This window comes from Euprymna scolopes, chromosome 30 (genome assembly GCF_053919585.1).
Source record: "Euprymna scolopes isolate OS-2025 chromosome 30, ASM5391958v1, whole genome shotgun sequence".
Taxonomy (NCBI): domain Eukaryota; kingdom Metazoa; phylum Mollusca; class Cephalopoda; order Sepiida; family Sepiolidae; genus Euprymna; species Euprymna scolopes.
In genome coordinates, this window is record NC_136511.1 from 7655709 (window position 1) to 7672144 (window position 16436).

Consider the following 16436-nt stretch of genomic DNA (forward strand, 5'->3'; position numbering starts at 1 on the left):
CAAACAATCGCTAGTGGGAACCTGTGTGTGAGTGTGTAATTTTTTAATATTTGTAATGAATCGATGTTTCGAAACAAATTTAAACAACGAACCAGATAAATTAAGATTTATGAATATTCTAAAACAGTTAACTAGTAAAAATATGAGTAAATTATTACATTTTTTTGAAAACAAGTTCGTATTAAATTAAAATTTCGAAATAAATTAAAATAGAAAAACAGTTTATTTACAAAGAATTACGCTCTTTTCTAGAGAAAAAAATTCGTGATTATCTCCACTTGTCCCCAGTCGATCTCTTCAAAAATGTAAACAAACAGAAAAAAATAATATACAGAAGTGTTAAAAAATGTTATTCACACGGCAAAACCAGAGTGAAAACAATCGCAAAAACTAATACGAAAATGGGGTTTGTATTACTGTACACAGAGATTCGAAAAAGTTGTCAAAAAACAAATATATAACAAATAAATGTTATCAAAGGCAAGATAAGTTACTTTTCTACCTAACTGGATATATTTTTTTGTGTTTTTATTCAATGTAACATGTTTATTCAGCTCGAAAAACATGCAATGTTTACCGATGTATTGGACAACTCAAAATAGCGGCCGACTCTCTCTTAAACACGGTAAGTTCGAGAAAAGGTGTTATAAATAATAAACTAGACAAAATACTATTAAAAAAACACCGAATATATGTCAACCTATGTCACGGTAATATATATTGAGCGAGTTTCTAACAGTATTTTGTCTAGTTTATTATTTATAACACCTTTTTCCGAACTTACCGTGTTTAAGAGAGAGTCGGCCGCCATTTTGAATTGTTCAATACATCGATAAACACTGCATGTTTTTCGAGCTGAATAAACATGTTACATTGAATAAAAACACGAAAAATATATCCAGTTTGGTAGAAAAGTAACTTATCTTGCCTTTGATAACATTTATTTGTTATATATTTGTTTTTTGACAACTTTTTCGAATCTCTATGTACAGTAATACAAACCCCGAAAATGTTTATTTGTGGACTGTTATCCTCGTCTGCCTAGTTGTTGTTTTATCATGTTTCGGCCAACTATTCCTTTGGCCTTCTTCAGGTGATTAACCGCGAGTCTCTTAACTGTATCCCCATTAAACGTGGTGAAACAACAACAACAACAAAAACAATAAAGATTAGGATAACAGTTTGCAAATCTAATATATATATATAAAAAGCTTTATGTCTGTCTGTCTGTTTTGTCTCCATATTTCCAAACTCTATCTCTTCCGAAACTAAAAATTGCAGAGCGGCGCTGGGGACCTCCAATGATTAAATTTTTATGGACCATTCTTTTATGGGTCTTTCGCCGGTTAAATTAGTTTTTAAGGGGTTAAAAATGGGTCAAAATTTAAAAAATGGGTCAAAATTTAAAAAATCGTTAAACATTTTGTACATTCGTCTTCATTAATTTTTAAATTAAATTAATTTTTAAGGGGTTAAAAATGGGTCAAAATTTAAAAAATCGTTAAACATTTTGTACATTCGTCTTCATTAATTTTTAAATTAAATTAATTTTTAAGGGGTTAAAAATGGGTCAAAATTTAAAAAATCGTTAAACATTTTGTACATTCGTCTTCATTAATTTTTAAATTAAATTAATTTTTAAGGGGTTAAAAATGGGTCAAAATTTAAAAAATCGTTAAACATTTTGTACATTCGTCTTCATTAATTTTTAAATTAAATTAATTTTTAAGGGGTTAAAAATGGGTCAAAATTAAAAAAACAAAAAAAAAAACGTTATACATCTTGTACATTCATCTTCATTAAATTTTACATTTTAATTTTTTAATCAGTTCATATGCGTGTCACATTGGTACAGTGGTAACGTCACCAGCTTTGAATATTACAGTTTTGCTTTCGGTTTCGATTCTAACTGATGGCACCCAAATACAGTTTTTTGTACTTTTGAAATCACGACTCTATAATAATACATACGAAATCTGGACAAATTAAAATATCATATTTAAGCGTATCTCACGCCCAGGCAAAGCCAGCACCCCTTCCCCGCTCGTAAATAAATATACAAATTACTCATCCCAAAGGATTCAAATAAAAAAATATTTAAATATTATATAGTGTTACATGTCCTACGGTCTGATGAGACAAAATTTAAGTTGTTTGGTTCTGATGACCTTAAGCATATGCCCTCCTCACATTTCTTCAAATATTAAAGTATATCTCTTCATGGGACAACACAAATGATCGCCGCCACACATGCTTCAGGCCATGAAACACAAACAAATTTAATTTCGTCTCATCAGACCATAGGAAATGGCTTCAGTAATCTATGGGCTTTGTTGACATGTCTTCAGAAAACTGTTTGCGGGCTTTCTTGTGCATTGCGTTCAGAAGAGGCTTCTTCCTGGGGTGACAGACATGCACACCAATGTGAGGAGTACAAAGATACGTCTGTCATGTCTACTGTCAAGCCGGCACTGTGTATATATATATATATATATATATATATATATATATATATATATATATATATATAGTGCCGGCAAAAAGAACGTCTGCACTTGTAATTTTTTCAAAAACTGCAATTTTAAGCTAAATTTAATGTAACAGTTTAAACAACCTATACCTCATTTGATTCACCTTTTATTCCGCTATAATTTTACCTGCTCATATTTGATTTTTAATTGAAATATTCTAGTGTTCACGTCAATTTAAAAAAATAACTTCAAATTGAGGAGGCAAAAAGAAAGTCCACAGCAACAAATTTGCTTAAAACCAGCTTAAATTATCGCCCCTAAATCAGTATAAAATATCCACCAACAGGCAACAAAACATCTCTAATCATAATTGTTGTTGTTTCAGGTTATACAACGTAACATTTGGTTCATATGACACGACTTTCTCTTAGTGATCGTCAGGAGCTCATTAATCTTCACCTTTCTGGTTTATCCAATTGAAAAATCAGTCGCAGATTGAAATGTGATGAAAAAATGGTACGAAAGACTGTGCAAAAGCACCAAAACACCAGCAGTGTTCATGATGCCCCTAAATCTGGTTGTACTAGAGTTACTTCTAACAGGGAAGATAATGATATTAAGATCCGCAGCCTAAGAAACAGATTTGAAACGGCTCCCCAAATCCAACAACAGTGAAATCTTGTTAAAAAGTGCTCCTTTTCTACTATCAAGAACAGATTAAAGGAATTTAATATGCGAGGATATGTTGCAAGACGCAAGCTAATGATTTCTGTAGAGAACAGAAAGCGCCGTCTGGACTTCGTCAGATGCAATGAAGATCATGATTCTTCATATTGGTCAAAAGTGCTTTTTAGTAGTGACGAAAGCAAGTTTAATGGGCTAGGCAGTGATGGTAGGCAGTATGTCCATCGGAGGAAAGACAAAGAATTTAATCCTAGGTGCTCAGTTTCAATGCTGCAAGGTGGTGGAGGTTCAGTTTTGGTGTGGGGCGTTATTAGTACCAATGGTCCAGGGCCTATAGTTCGCTAACAAGGTCGAATTAATTCGATCAAGTACATTAATATGTTGACTGAACATTTTCTACCCTACTTTGGTCGGAATTTGGATGATAATCCCATCTTCATGCGGGATAATGCTCCCATTAAAACAACTAGCAATGTCAACAGGTTCCTGGAAGAGCATGATATTCTGTGTTTGGATTGACCTGCACAATCTCCAGACCTCAATCCTATCGAAAACGTTTGGTATTACATCAAGCAACAGCTACGCAATGATAAAATTTCAAATTTGGAATAACTTTGTATAAAAATTAAAGAAAAGTGGGATGCCATTTCCTCGGAGTATTGCTGCAGTCTTATTCAAAGAATTCCCAAAAGATTGCAGGCTGTCAAATTGCAGAAGAGCTATGCTACTAAATATTAATTAGTTCATTGTGTTTCTGTTGTATTTATGTTGCACTGATGTCCTAAAGTTACATTTAAATAACAATTTTCAATTGTGCAGACTTTCCTTTTGCCTCCTCAATTTGAAGTTATTTTTTAAAATTGACTTGAACAGTAGAATATTTCAATTAAAAGTCAAATATGAACAGGTAAAATTATAGAGGAATAAAAGGCGAATCAAATGAGGTATAGTTTGTTTAAACAGTTACATTAAATTTGGCTTAAATTTGCAGTTTTTAAAAAAATTACAAGTGCAGACTTTCTTTTTGCCTGTATATATATATATATATATATATATATATATATATATATATATATATATATATAGTTCGATAGTGCAATGCTAGAACTATAAATATTTCTTAGAATTACCATTTTATAAGGGACATATACTCATATTGTTGCTTATTTTCAAAATAATTGTTTTGTCTTAATGCTGGCATTTTTCTATGTGCTGACTAGTTTGCCCAGTTGTGCAAAATTATAATTACTGAATTATTATATACTTATATGCCCACATTGGGACGATACAATATTGTCGTAAATGCCAAATATTTTGAAAATGAGCAAGAATATGGGTACCTTATTAAGTGGTAATTCTAATATATATATATATATATATATATATATATATATATATATATATATATATATATATATAATGCGTGTATGTACATATATATACTGAGTAAAAAAAAAGTAGTCACTCATATTTTTATTAATAAACCTACATTTCAGCAAATTTTTTACAATAACAATATATTATAAAAAAAACTTCCATTTGTCATGTGTGTATATATATATATATATATATATATATATATATATATACACACTAGACTACCCGTGACCCGTTGAGTCAGTATGCTATGTTAGCTATGAAATCAATGTATGAGCGTGACACTTGTGACGTAAAGAAAATAGTATAGTGACATAACAGAAACATTTCTATGAAAGTATATTAAAATGAAAAAAGAATATAGATAGATTTCTATGAGTCGTTCTGTTTATAATTGTTTATTTTTGAAAAAAAAAAAACAACTTACAGTCATTGAATTATAGATAAATATGCACTGAACAGATACCATAAAACTTAAAGTTAAATTTAAATTTTGATATATCTTTTAATTTAAACGCGAAAAAAAAAGAAGCAATTGTGATGCTGAAAACGTACACAGTAAAACAATACATTTTATTGTCACGTTGATTACTTATTTGTAACGCAAATAAAAAAAACATATTTTCGGGGTTAATTTCTTTATGTTGGTAGTGTAGAAGAAAATGTATGGATGTTTTTTTAAAAAAAAGGTGTATTAAAAAAATGGAAAATAAAATAAAAGTGGAGGCGGTGGGTAAATCGCTGTTGTAAAATGCTCTTATGGTTGTCAACGTGTTAAAGTAGATTTATTTGTAAGAAAATTGTGTAAAAATAACTTAAACGTAATACAGAAACAAGTAAAAAAATGCAGAAAGTATTAACAATTGTTTATTTGGATAATTTAAACGCAAAAAAAACAATTGGGATGCTGAAAATGTACACAGTAAAACAATACGTTTTACTGTCACTTGATTATTTGTTTATGCACGCATGCGCAACCGGTAATCATAAACCGGATGTTGGGTACAACACCTGTTGCAAGGTCGTTTGAGTTTTATAATTATATAGATTTTCTTTGTGATAAAATTTTTTTTCAAAGTTATATTAAAATGAAAATGTCCATCTGTAAAAAAGATATTCAATTTAATTTTTGTCTCCAAAATCTAATAACTACAAGGTATTTTGCAAATAATTAATAATACATGATGGGAAAACATTTTGATCAAGTTAAAGGTGAAATTATAGGCTGGTTATATTCTCTACTGTTCAAAAAATTATAAGCAAACATAAAAAATATGGCACCGTCAGTAACTTAGGAAGGCCAAAAATGCTTACATGTAAAACTAGCGAAACTTGTGGAAATTCCACAGGGTACTGTAATATATTGATGTTGGCATTCTGTAGATATTTAGCGTAAATGGAAACCCTCTGATATTATTGTAGCTCTTTTGTTAAAACGGCAAAAGTATTTGTCTAAGCTAAGCAGGGATGTCTGACGATAAAATACGCTTACATATGATATTTTAATTCTTGCAGATTTCGTATATATTATTATAGAGTTAATGTTCTATCGATTTTTATATATTATAAAGTTGCGATTTCAAAAATAAAAAAAATATATCTCTATGACTATTGCATGGAAACCGAATCCCAAATATATATATATATATATATATATATATATATATATATATATATATATATATATATATATATATATCAAATTTTTAGTCTTTCAATGAATTTAAAAATTTATGACGTGAAATGTTTGAGTTTCAGATCCAAAGATTTTGATTTGAAACTCAAACATTTCACGTCATAAATTTTTAAATTCATTGAATGATTAAAAATTTGATTTATTTGCTCTATCTTGTATATCGAGCAATTTTTATTTAGATGGGATAATACTTAGAGAATATTACTGCCAGTAATATCTTGTAAATCGTATAATCACAGGTTTACATACTAGCTGATTGTTGGATAATTTTATTCTGAAGTGTATATATATATATATATATATATATATATATATATATATATATATATATATATATATATATAGTTCCTTCAGCTATACTCGAAACCAAAACTTAAAATGAATTCTTGATAAAATTATTCATAAAAAACAGATTACTAAAGTGCCATCAAATAAAATTAAAACCGAAATTAAGACTTATGATGAAATTTTGGTAAAATTATTTAAAAAAAAATAGATTATTGGAGTGCCATTAGCTATAATCGGAACCGAAACCAAAACCTATGCAGAAATTTTGATAAAAGTATTAAAAAAAAAAATTGATTATTGGAGTGTCATTAGCTATAATCGAAACCGAAACCAAAACCTATCCAGAATTTTTGGTAAAATTATTTAAAAAAAATAGATTATTGGAGTGTCATTAGCTATAATCGAAACCGAAACCAAAACCTATGCAGAAATTTTGATAAAAGTATTAAAAAAAAAAATTGATTATTGGAGTGTCATTAGCTATAATCGAAACCGAAACCAAAACCTATCCAGAATTTTTGGTAAAATTATTTTAAAAAAATAGATTATTGGAGTGTCATTAGCTATAATCGAAACCGAAACCAAAACCTATGCAGAAATTTTGATAAAAGTATTAAAAAAAAAATTGATTATTGGAGTGTCATTAGCTATAATCGAAACCGAAACCAAAACCTATCCAGAATTTTTGGTAAAATTATTTAAAAAAAATAGATTATTGGAGTGCCATTAGCTATAATCGGAACCGAAACCAAAACCTATGCAGAAATTTTGATAAAAGTATTAAAAAAAAAAATTGATTATTGGAGTGTCATTAGCTATAATCGAAACCGAAACCAAAACCTATCCAGAATTTTTGGTAAAATTATTTAAAAAAAATAGATTATTGGAGTGTCATTAGCTATAATCGAAACCGAAACCAAAACCTATGCAGAATTTTTGGTAAAATTATTTTTAAAAAATAGATTATTGAAGTGACATTAGCTATAATCGAAACCGAAACCAAAACCTATGCAGAATTTTTGGTAAAATTATTTAAAAAAAAATAGATTATTGGAGTGCCATTAGCTATAATCGGAACCGTAACCAAAGCCTATGCAGAATTTTTGATAAAATTATTTAAAAAAAAATAGATTATTGGAGTGCCATTAGCTATAATCGGAACCGAAACCAAAACCTATGCAGAATTTTTGGTAAAATTATTTATAACAATTATTTATGACAAGAAATGAAAGTACATAACAATTAAACGACCCGAATGTAAGCGTGACACAGAAAATAACACACACGCTATCGTATTAATATATAGATTTCTAAATAAGGACATCTTTTTCAATAGTTATTTGGTTTTTTTTGTATCCTGAAAGACCAAATGTGATTAATGTGCCATTAAAAAGTTCTTTTTAAGGGTATTCTGATTCGTTTCGAACGAATATCACATTTAAAATTGTCGCCAGTAAGTAGTTCTCAAGATATTAAGACTTACATTTTCCGATGTATTCCTTATAAATTCACTGGGCGTCATTTTGAATATCGTTGTTTACAAGGAAATCCGGCCTTGTTTTCCAAACAAGTCAACCCGGTCTCGTTAGTTTTTTTTTTTTTTTTTGAAGGGGGGTTCAAATCTCCCTTTTTTTGTTCTTATTTATGATTTAATTTGGGGGCGTCAATTAAATTAAATTATAAATGAGACCAACAAAGGGAGATTTGACCCCCCCCCCCACTTAAAAAAGCGAGAACTTAAAATGAGTTACGCCCATCTAAAATAAAAATTTAAAAAAAACTGTTCCTGAGCAAACGAGACTCTCCCATGGCGAATTCCCACCAAAAAAAAAAAAAAAAAAAAAATTCCCACAAAAAAAAAAAAAAACGAGACCGAGTTGACTTGTTTTCGAAAACGAAGCCAGATTGACTTGTAAACAACAATATTAAAAATGGCTACCAATGAATTTATAAGGAATACATCGGAAATTCAGCCATAAATGAAGAATTTTCTACATGACGAAAATTCATGAGAAGAGATTTCTTTATCTAAAAATTTACATTATTATTTGTCAGCGTTTTTGGTCTTCCATTTTCACCTAATTGCCTGTTGATGCCATATATTTCATGTATTCTTATAATTTTTTGAACAGTAGAGAATGGAATTTCTAGATACCTTGAAATACTTCTTAGCGATTTTCTGAGTTTTTTTTTTTTCGTGCCTATATTTTCACCTTTGATTTGATTAGAATGATGTTTATAGATGATGTAGATTTTATCTTGTATCTTCCATAAAAAAATACTTGTAAAACGGGCACAGAGATGCAACATTGTGGCGATGGGACAGAGGTTGGAGCTTGGTTGACAAAGTGGGACCTATTAGATTAGAGACTCTTCTTTGGACCTTGTTCAAGAGGGATAGACTAGCAGTATTAGTTCACCAGCTCAGATGTGGCAAAAATACTCCATGCATGAGCGAATGGTGGCTAAGTTAAAAAAAAAAAAACGATGCATCTAAAGAAGGTCGGAGTCTACATCGGTCGAAACGTTGTGAAAATAACAACCAAGATGAGAATAGTAAGCCAAATAATACAAATTAACAATCCTCATCTAAAAAAATACGAAACAGAAATGTTTTCTTTATATTTATTTATTTATTTGTTTATTTATTTTTATTTATTTATTTGTTTATTTATTTGTTTATTTATTTTATTTATTTGTTTATTTATTTATTTATTTGCGGACTGTCATCCTCATCCTCATAGTTTTTGTTTCATCACGTTTCGGCCAACTATTCCTCTAGCTATCTTCCCGTGGCGCAGTGGATAGAGGCGTTGAATCTCTGCGGTTCCAGGTGAGCATTGTCTGAAGATAACGGTTTCAATCCTACCCAAAGAGGATTAATTGGACAAAACATGGTGAGACGATAACAACTATGAGAATACAATTAAGAGAATCAGTATTCCTATCCCGTCGCGGTTAACCACCTCAAGAAGGCCAGGGGATGAGTTGGCTGAAACGTGGCGAAGATGAGGATAAAAGTCCGCAAATAAATAAATAAACAAATATACAAATTACTCATCTCAAACGATTTCAATAAAAAAAAAAAAAATAATAATATAGAAAAGTTTTCGTTTGGAAGAAACAGATCAAGAATAAAATAAAAATGGCCGCCAATTTTCCTTCTTGGAAACATAAGCCAATTTTTGCCGAAGAACATTGTTGCACGGCCTCTCGGTGGGATTTCGTTGTTGATAACGCAAACAGCGGCGCTACAGTTTCACCTGATGCGGACGAAATCGAGATCACCTTTGATTAAAAAACAAAAATAGCCTCGATTAACAACGGAGAATTGAAAATTGGATATCGTTTTCTCGACAATAATCCCAAAGGATAACACACACTTTGCAGAAAGAAAGAATATAAAGATAAACGCCCCCCCCACACACACGCACATACATTCGTGTTTTTTGGGGGGTATTTTTTTATATATATATATTTTTTTCTTTTTGGTCAGGCTATTTAGTTTGCAACACTTCTGTGGCACGTAACACGACGATATTGCATAACTGTTCGTTTGAAAAATGTCTGGGCTACTGGCAAAGAAGATCGGTATTTACGAGGTGCTTAAATAAGTTTTCAAGACTTTTATGTATGGGGACTTTTATTGATAGTACACACACATGAAACTCTAGTCCCGAAGTAATCTCCTCCGACTGCAATGCACTTGTTGTAGCGTTTCAACAATTTCTGAAATTTCTGGAAGTCGTTTTGTGTTGAGCATATCAATTACCCTCGCCACAGCCTTTTTCATCTCCTCAATTGTCTCAGAACGACAACCTCTAAGGTTTTCCTTGAGCTTAGGGAATAAACAAAAGTTACAAATTCTCGAATTTGGTCATTTTGAAAGTAGTTTGGCCTTCAAAAATTGTATCTGTCCTTTTTTTTTTTTTCAAAGCATAACTAACTTAGAAATGAACAAGCAGAATATTACAGTTAATAATAACAACAATAAGAAGAAGAAGAAGAAGAAGAAGAAGAAGGAGGAGGAGGAGAAGGAGAAGAAGGAGTAACTATGTAAGAAGAAGAGGAAGAAGGATAAGAAGAAGAAGGAGAAGAGTAACTATGTAAGAAGAAAAAGAAGAAGAAGGAGAAGAAGAAGAAGAAGAAGAAGAAGGAGTAATTATGTATGAAAAAGAAAAGGAGAAGAAGAAGGAGAAGAGTAACTATGTAAGAAGAAAAAGAAGAAAGAGAAGAAGAAGAAGAAGAAGAAGAAGAAGGAGAAGAAGAAGAAGGAGTAATTATGTAAGAAGAAGGAGAAGAAGGAAGAGGAACTATGTAAGAAGAAGAAGAAGGAGAAGAAGGAGAAGAAGGAGAAGAAGAAGGAAAATATATTAGAAGAAAAATATAAAGAAATATGTATGTAATATGTGGGGAAGAAAAAAGAGAAAGTGAGGTCATTTGAGTTATAGCTGCATTTCATTGAAATGTTACAAAAAAAATTGAAACAACATTGTTTTCAAACTTTCCAAACTTTTGATTAAAAAAGAAAAAATTGCAAAAGAGAAAAAAATTGCAAACAAAGAAAAACTGTTTTTATTTCCTGGAGGAATATGAATTCATTTCGCCTTAATTTCTTAAAGCAGCCATTCATTTATGCCCTCCTCCCCTTCCTTCAAGAAACACACACCTGTATACAATGTGGAAAATTAGAAATAACTCTGTAACACTCATAGTTTGGCGCTGGCCTGATTTTTGGCAGTGATAAGCTTCTTCAGTTCCCGAATAGTTTGGGGATTGTTTTCACACACATTATCTTTGGGATAACGCTATGGGTAAAAATCTGAGTGAGGTTATAATCAGACGAGTGTGAAGTACATTTATTATCACAATTCTGAAGAAACAATTACATTGTAACGTTACACACGTGTTGACATGTAGAAACCCAACACGTTGTAGACTCCGTCACAAGTAACAAAGACAAGGAAAAACACGAACCACTTCTTTCTTTCCGTTGAAACAACATTTATTTCTGGGTACTTTCCTGAATAAAGCATAATCATCCTCTATAACGTGATCGTTGGTCTGTGAACACATTCTTGTGATAATCTTTTCCTTTTTCCTTACCGTAACGTCACTTTACACACAGCTTGGCATTTGCATACAGCCACCATACGCGGGCCCGCGCTCTGTTACATGATCAACTAATCAGTGACATTTTTACCTAAATTCATTATTAAGGTATATAGAGTTTAGTTTTGCATTCATGCAGCGGCCCTGGTGTTTAACAGCGTCGGCGACCACGGCTCTCCAAATTTTAGAGCCATGGTAATCTCGGGAAGACAAGTAAAGATGGTAGTTTCCTGTTGTTTTTCGTCTTGATTCGGAGGGTGCATCTCCCCCATGAGTTAAGCGCACCCAGATACCAAGCTGGAAATTTCTACGACTCGGCGTGGTACATACAGCACCTAGTCTTCCCAATAGTCACCCATCTGGTACTGGCCAGGCTTATCATTGCTTAACTTCGGTGATCTGGCAAGAACAAGTGTGTCAATGTGATTATGCCGTATATTTTAGTTTTACTTATAGTTTAAAAACAGTACATAGTTTTCATTTTATTATTAGTAATTACAATGGGTAATTATTTAAAAAAAAAAAAAAAAAAGCAACAAGAAAACTTTCTAAAGAATTGTTTTTAGAATCGAAAATTAGACAAAAAAAATTTTCGAACTCCGATTCCTCCAAAATTTTCGATTTTCTCGATTCCCAATTCCGATTAATCGTCCCAACACTACTACCTCTGATGTCATCAACTTTTCTTATTTAATTTAGTTATGACGAAAACGGAATTTAAAACGTAAGATTTAAAAATCAATACAAGCGCTATTTTAAACTTGTGGTGAAGAATTAGCTTAAGGAATGACAAATAGTTCCTACTGATTCTCTATTCAAACGAGTTGGGCAGTCGTCAACCTATGACGCCAGATAACCAGGCATGACTATTGGCGGCTACTGATTCTACATTCAAGTACGTAAACAATCGATTTTTTTTTCATATGTCATTTTAACCACACAACAATATTATGTATTTAGCTGTCATGTTGAAAATAGTAACATATCCAAAAATTATGAAAATTCATCGAGTAGAACAATTGCTAATGTAATTTTAGAATATATATATATATATATATATGCTAGTGCACTACTGATCCGCGCTATTTTTTTTTAAATCGTATTTCCAAGTTTAATTAAAGTTTTATGATATGTTTTTTAATTCAATGTAAGGTTAAAGTACAGAATAGGTACAAAACACCCTCCCCATGTTAAGAATGGCTTTTGAAATAATAACGTTATTAGACAAAATATTCAGCTATAAATGAAATCAAGAGTTCATGTTTGGCAAAAACCTGTTGAGATAGAATAGACAGATAGGTGTATCAGAAATAATGTAGGAATTTTTGACACCCCTAACACGAAACTGCGAATAAAATATAAAAAAAAAAAATCGTAATTTCTCTTTTAAAAGTGGGTTGTTTGTTTTCTTTATGGATTATACTTCCAAAATAAACTATTAAAGTTGCATGAAAAGTAATAGAAATATTATTTTTTTATTTTTTAAAAAACAGTAATGAAATTAATTGAATTTTACGAGTTCAGTATTTTTCAATTTTTAAACTTTAAAAATCTATCAAAATTTTTCTATTGATTCTATTTTTACGATATTTTTAGAGTCAATGTGAAATTTTATGCTCTTTCCAATAAACCGAATACAATATTTTAGGCAAACGTAATTCACGCCCCATTTTGAAATGTCTATTAAAAAGTAAATAATTAATTTACTCACCAAAGTTTTATATATCACAAATTGAAGATAAAAAAATCAATAAATAATATATTCAAATTTAAAACAAAAAAAGTAGTGCTTTTTTAGATATTTACTTGTAAAGTCCGAAGTTTAAAACCTTTTTTTTTTTTTAAATTATGTTGTTTTTTTTTGTTTTTGTCTTTTAAATGAAACCTTGGTCCTTGCTCCTTTAATTGAAAAAAAAAATTAGGGTTTGAATTACATTTTTCGAGTAGTTATAAGCTTGGAAACACAGGAGGGTCGAATTATTCAATATTTTTCACAAAGTTTCTGACACACCTAGTAGAAAGATCGATTTTTTTTTTCATATGTCATTTTAACCACACAACAATTTTATGTATTTAACTGTCATGTTGAAAATAGTAACATATCCAAAAATTATGAAAATTCATCGAGTAGAACAATTGCTAATGTAATTTTAGAATATATATATATATATATATATATATATATATATATATGCTAGTGCACTACTGATCCGCGCTATTTTTTTAAATCGTATTTCCAAGTTTAATTAAAGTTTTATGATATGTCTTTTAATTCAATTGTAAGGTTAAAGTACAGAATAGGAACAAAACACCCTCCCCTCCCCATGTTAAGAATGGCTTTTGAAATAATAACGTTATTATTTCAGCACGGATCAATAAGTGCACTAGTACCTAATGGTAGCCGAATGGATTAGGTCTCCGCTAATCGAGCCAGAGATGTCTCGTGATACAGGGTTCGAATCGTTTGACTGGTATTAATCGTGACACCCTGCACTGAAGATTCCCGAAAGGATGAAACACTAGTGTCTGTAGGTATTTAATTATTATAGTAGAAAATAATTATATATATATATATATATATATATATATATATATATATATATATATATATATATATATATAAGGAAAATGCAATTTTACCCAATTTTCTGTAAAAGTTACTTATAGCTATAAATAATTTTCTACTCGATGAATTTTCATAGTTTTTTGATATATTACTATTTTCGACATGGCATTTAAATACGTAATGTTGTTTTTGCTTAAAACGACATATTAAAAAAAATCGATCGGTTGACTCTATTTTAACAAGCAACCAAACCTCAAATGATATTTGCCAAAAATAAACTCTCGTTTTTTTTAAATCGGAAAAAAAAAAAGTCAATTTTTTAACACAATAAAAAATCTACAAAAAATGAAATGAGAATTGGATTCGCAGTAGTTATCTGAGATTCTTATGTCAAGAACAACATTTTAATTTAGACGGATTAGCATGATGTTTTTTGTTTTTTTTTTCGTGACAAATATTTATAAAATATAATTTTTTTTTCAAAATTTGGGAGAAATATTAAAAAAAAAATACGAGTCAAACATAAAAAGAAATAAAATGTTCCTTTAAGTTAAAAGAATTTTTTCTTTTTTATTATAAAAAATTTAAATCACTAACTTAGTAATTAAAAATAACCCTAAGTCCGAAAAAAAAATACTTAAAACGAATAATGTCATTTCACATTAGTTTAAACAATCATTAGGAGAATGTTTCCAAAGAAAGCACATATAAGCACATATATCGCCATGACTCCTACCACCATTTCCCGCCGCCTAAGATGCCACCTGTTCTCTCCTCTAAGCGCAATCTATCAACACTTAATTACGCACAAAACACCCAAGAAAGAATTCAGAAAGCTGTTTGAAGAAAACACGACCATCCTTGCTGTCTCATATTGCGACCTACGCCTACCCATCCTCGAGGCATTGCTCATTCGAGCCAAAAAATCTAACATCAACCACCAGACCGGGTTTGAGGGTGGGGACAACTTACTCAAATGTTTATAGATACATCATTTGATCAGTCAATTCACCAATGAACATTCATTATAACACGGTACCTGAAGACGACCAATGTAGGTTGAAAACGTTAGTACGTTTGGCAAATTTCTCGACTCTCTCACAAAAAAAAAAAAAAAACGCGAGAAAGTTAGCCTGCCATATTGAAAAAAAAAAATGGCGGAAAATGAATATACAGAGCTTAGCGCTGATATCCAACCAAACCTGTATAAATGAAAGAATGCTGCTCAAGTATACGAATTTTTTAAAAATCGATTTTTGTTTTTAAAAATAGTTAATATTTATAAAACAAAACAACGAAAAGTAAATATATCAATATATTATTTAATTTCCCTAAAATCTGAGCCAGTCAGTATCTGAAATATTTCTTGGCGTAATATTTTAAATTATATTTCGGAAATTTTTTTAGATGAGGATTGATTATGCATATTATTCCATTCTTCAGACTAGTGTTTTCATCTTAAGTGTTATTTTCACAACGTTTCGGTCGATGTAACCTTCAACCTTCTTCAGCTGTGTCTTGACAGATTCCTGAGTTCAACAAGAAAAAGGTGGTGACTACATCGATCAAAACGGTGCAAAAGTAACTCAAGACGAGAACAGTAGTCCAAAGGATAAAAAAGAAAAAAATTTGTATGCAATGCTTCCATTCAGTCTCAAGAGACAATGGACAACCCCTGTAAAGGTAGCTGTGAATTGTGAAGCAAAGGTTGCACAATCACAAACCACACCTCACTTGAATCGGCACTGTCTGGGTCCAGTGGCAAGGAGACGTCCAAGACTGACTGGTAACAATGCTAAGATAAGCAAAGAGTACATACAGCACTTGGAATTCCCAAATGGTCACCCATTTTAGTATTGACCAGGCTCAATGTTGCTTAACTTCGGTGATCTGACGGGAACCAGTATGTCAACGTGATTGTGTCGTATGCGTATTATTTTAAATAAAAAATAAAACAAATTTAGTCACAACTTTCAGTCATAAATATTATCTCGAATCCGAATTATTTACTTCCTCTGCAGAAGATCAGAAAGCCAGCACGCTAAGTGTAGTGCACTCTAGCCTCCAAAAAATGCCTGGATCAAGAAAATTAAAACTTCTGTTCCTGTTCTGGATTTCCCTTTTTTAAAACTTGATTTTTACCCCCCATTAAAAACCGATCTTGTGTGAAACTTTGTCCTCATAATGAGGCAAATAAATATGGACTACCTTCCTACCTCACAAAATATGGCCTCCAAAACAC

General features: G+C 30.8%; 1 protein-coding gene and 1 pseudogene across 3 annotated transcripts in view; both read right to left on the reverse strand.

The window, feature by feature from the left end:
- Positions 1-16436, reverse strand: part of LOC145254646 (protocadherin Fat 4-like) — a 1852201-nt gene that overhangs the window by 567240 nt on the left and 1268525 nt on the right. The gene's annotated exons all lie outside the window — the stretch shown is intronic.
- Positions 16007-16124, reverse strand: LOC145255089 (5S ribosomal RNA; annotated as a pseudogene).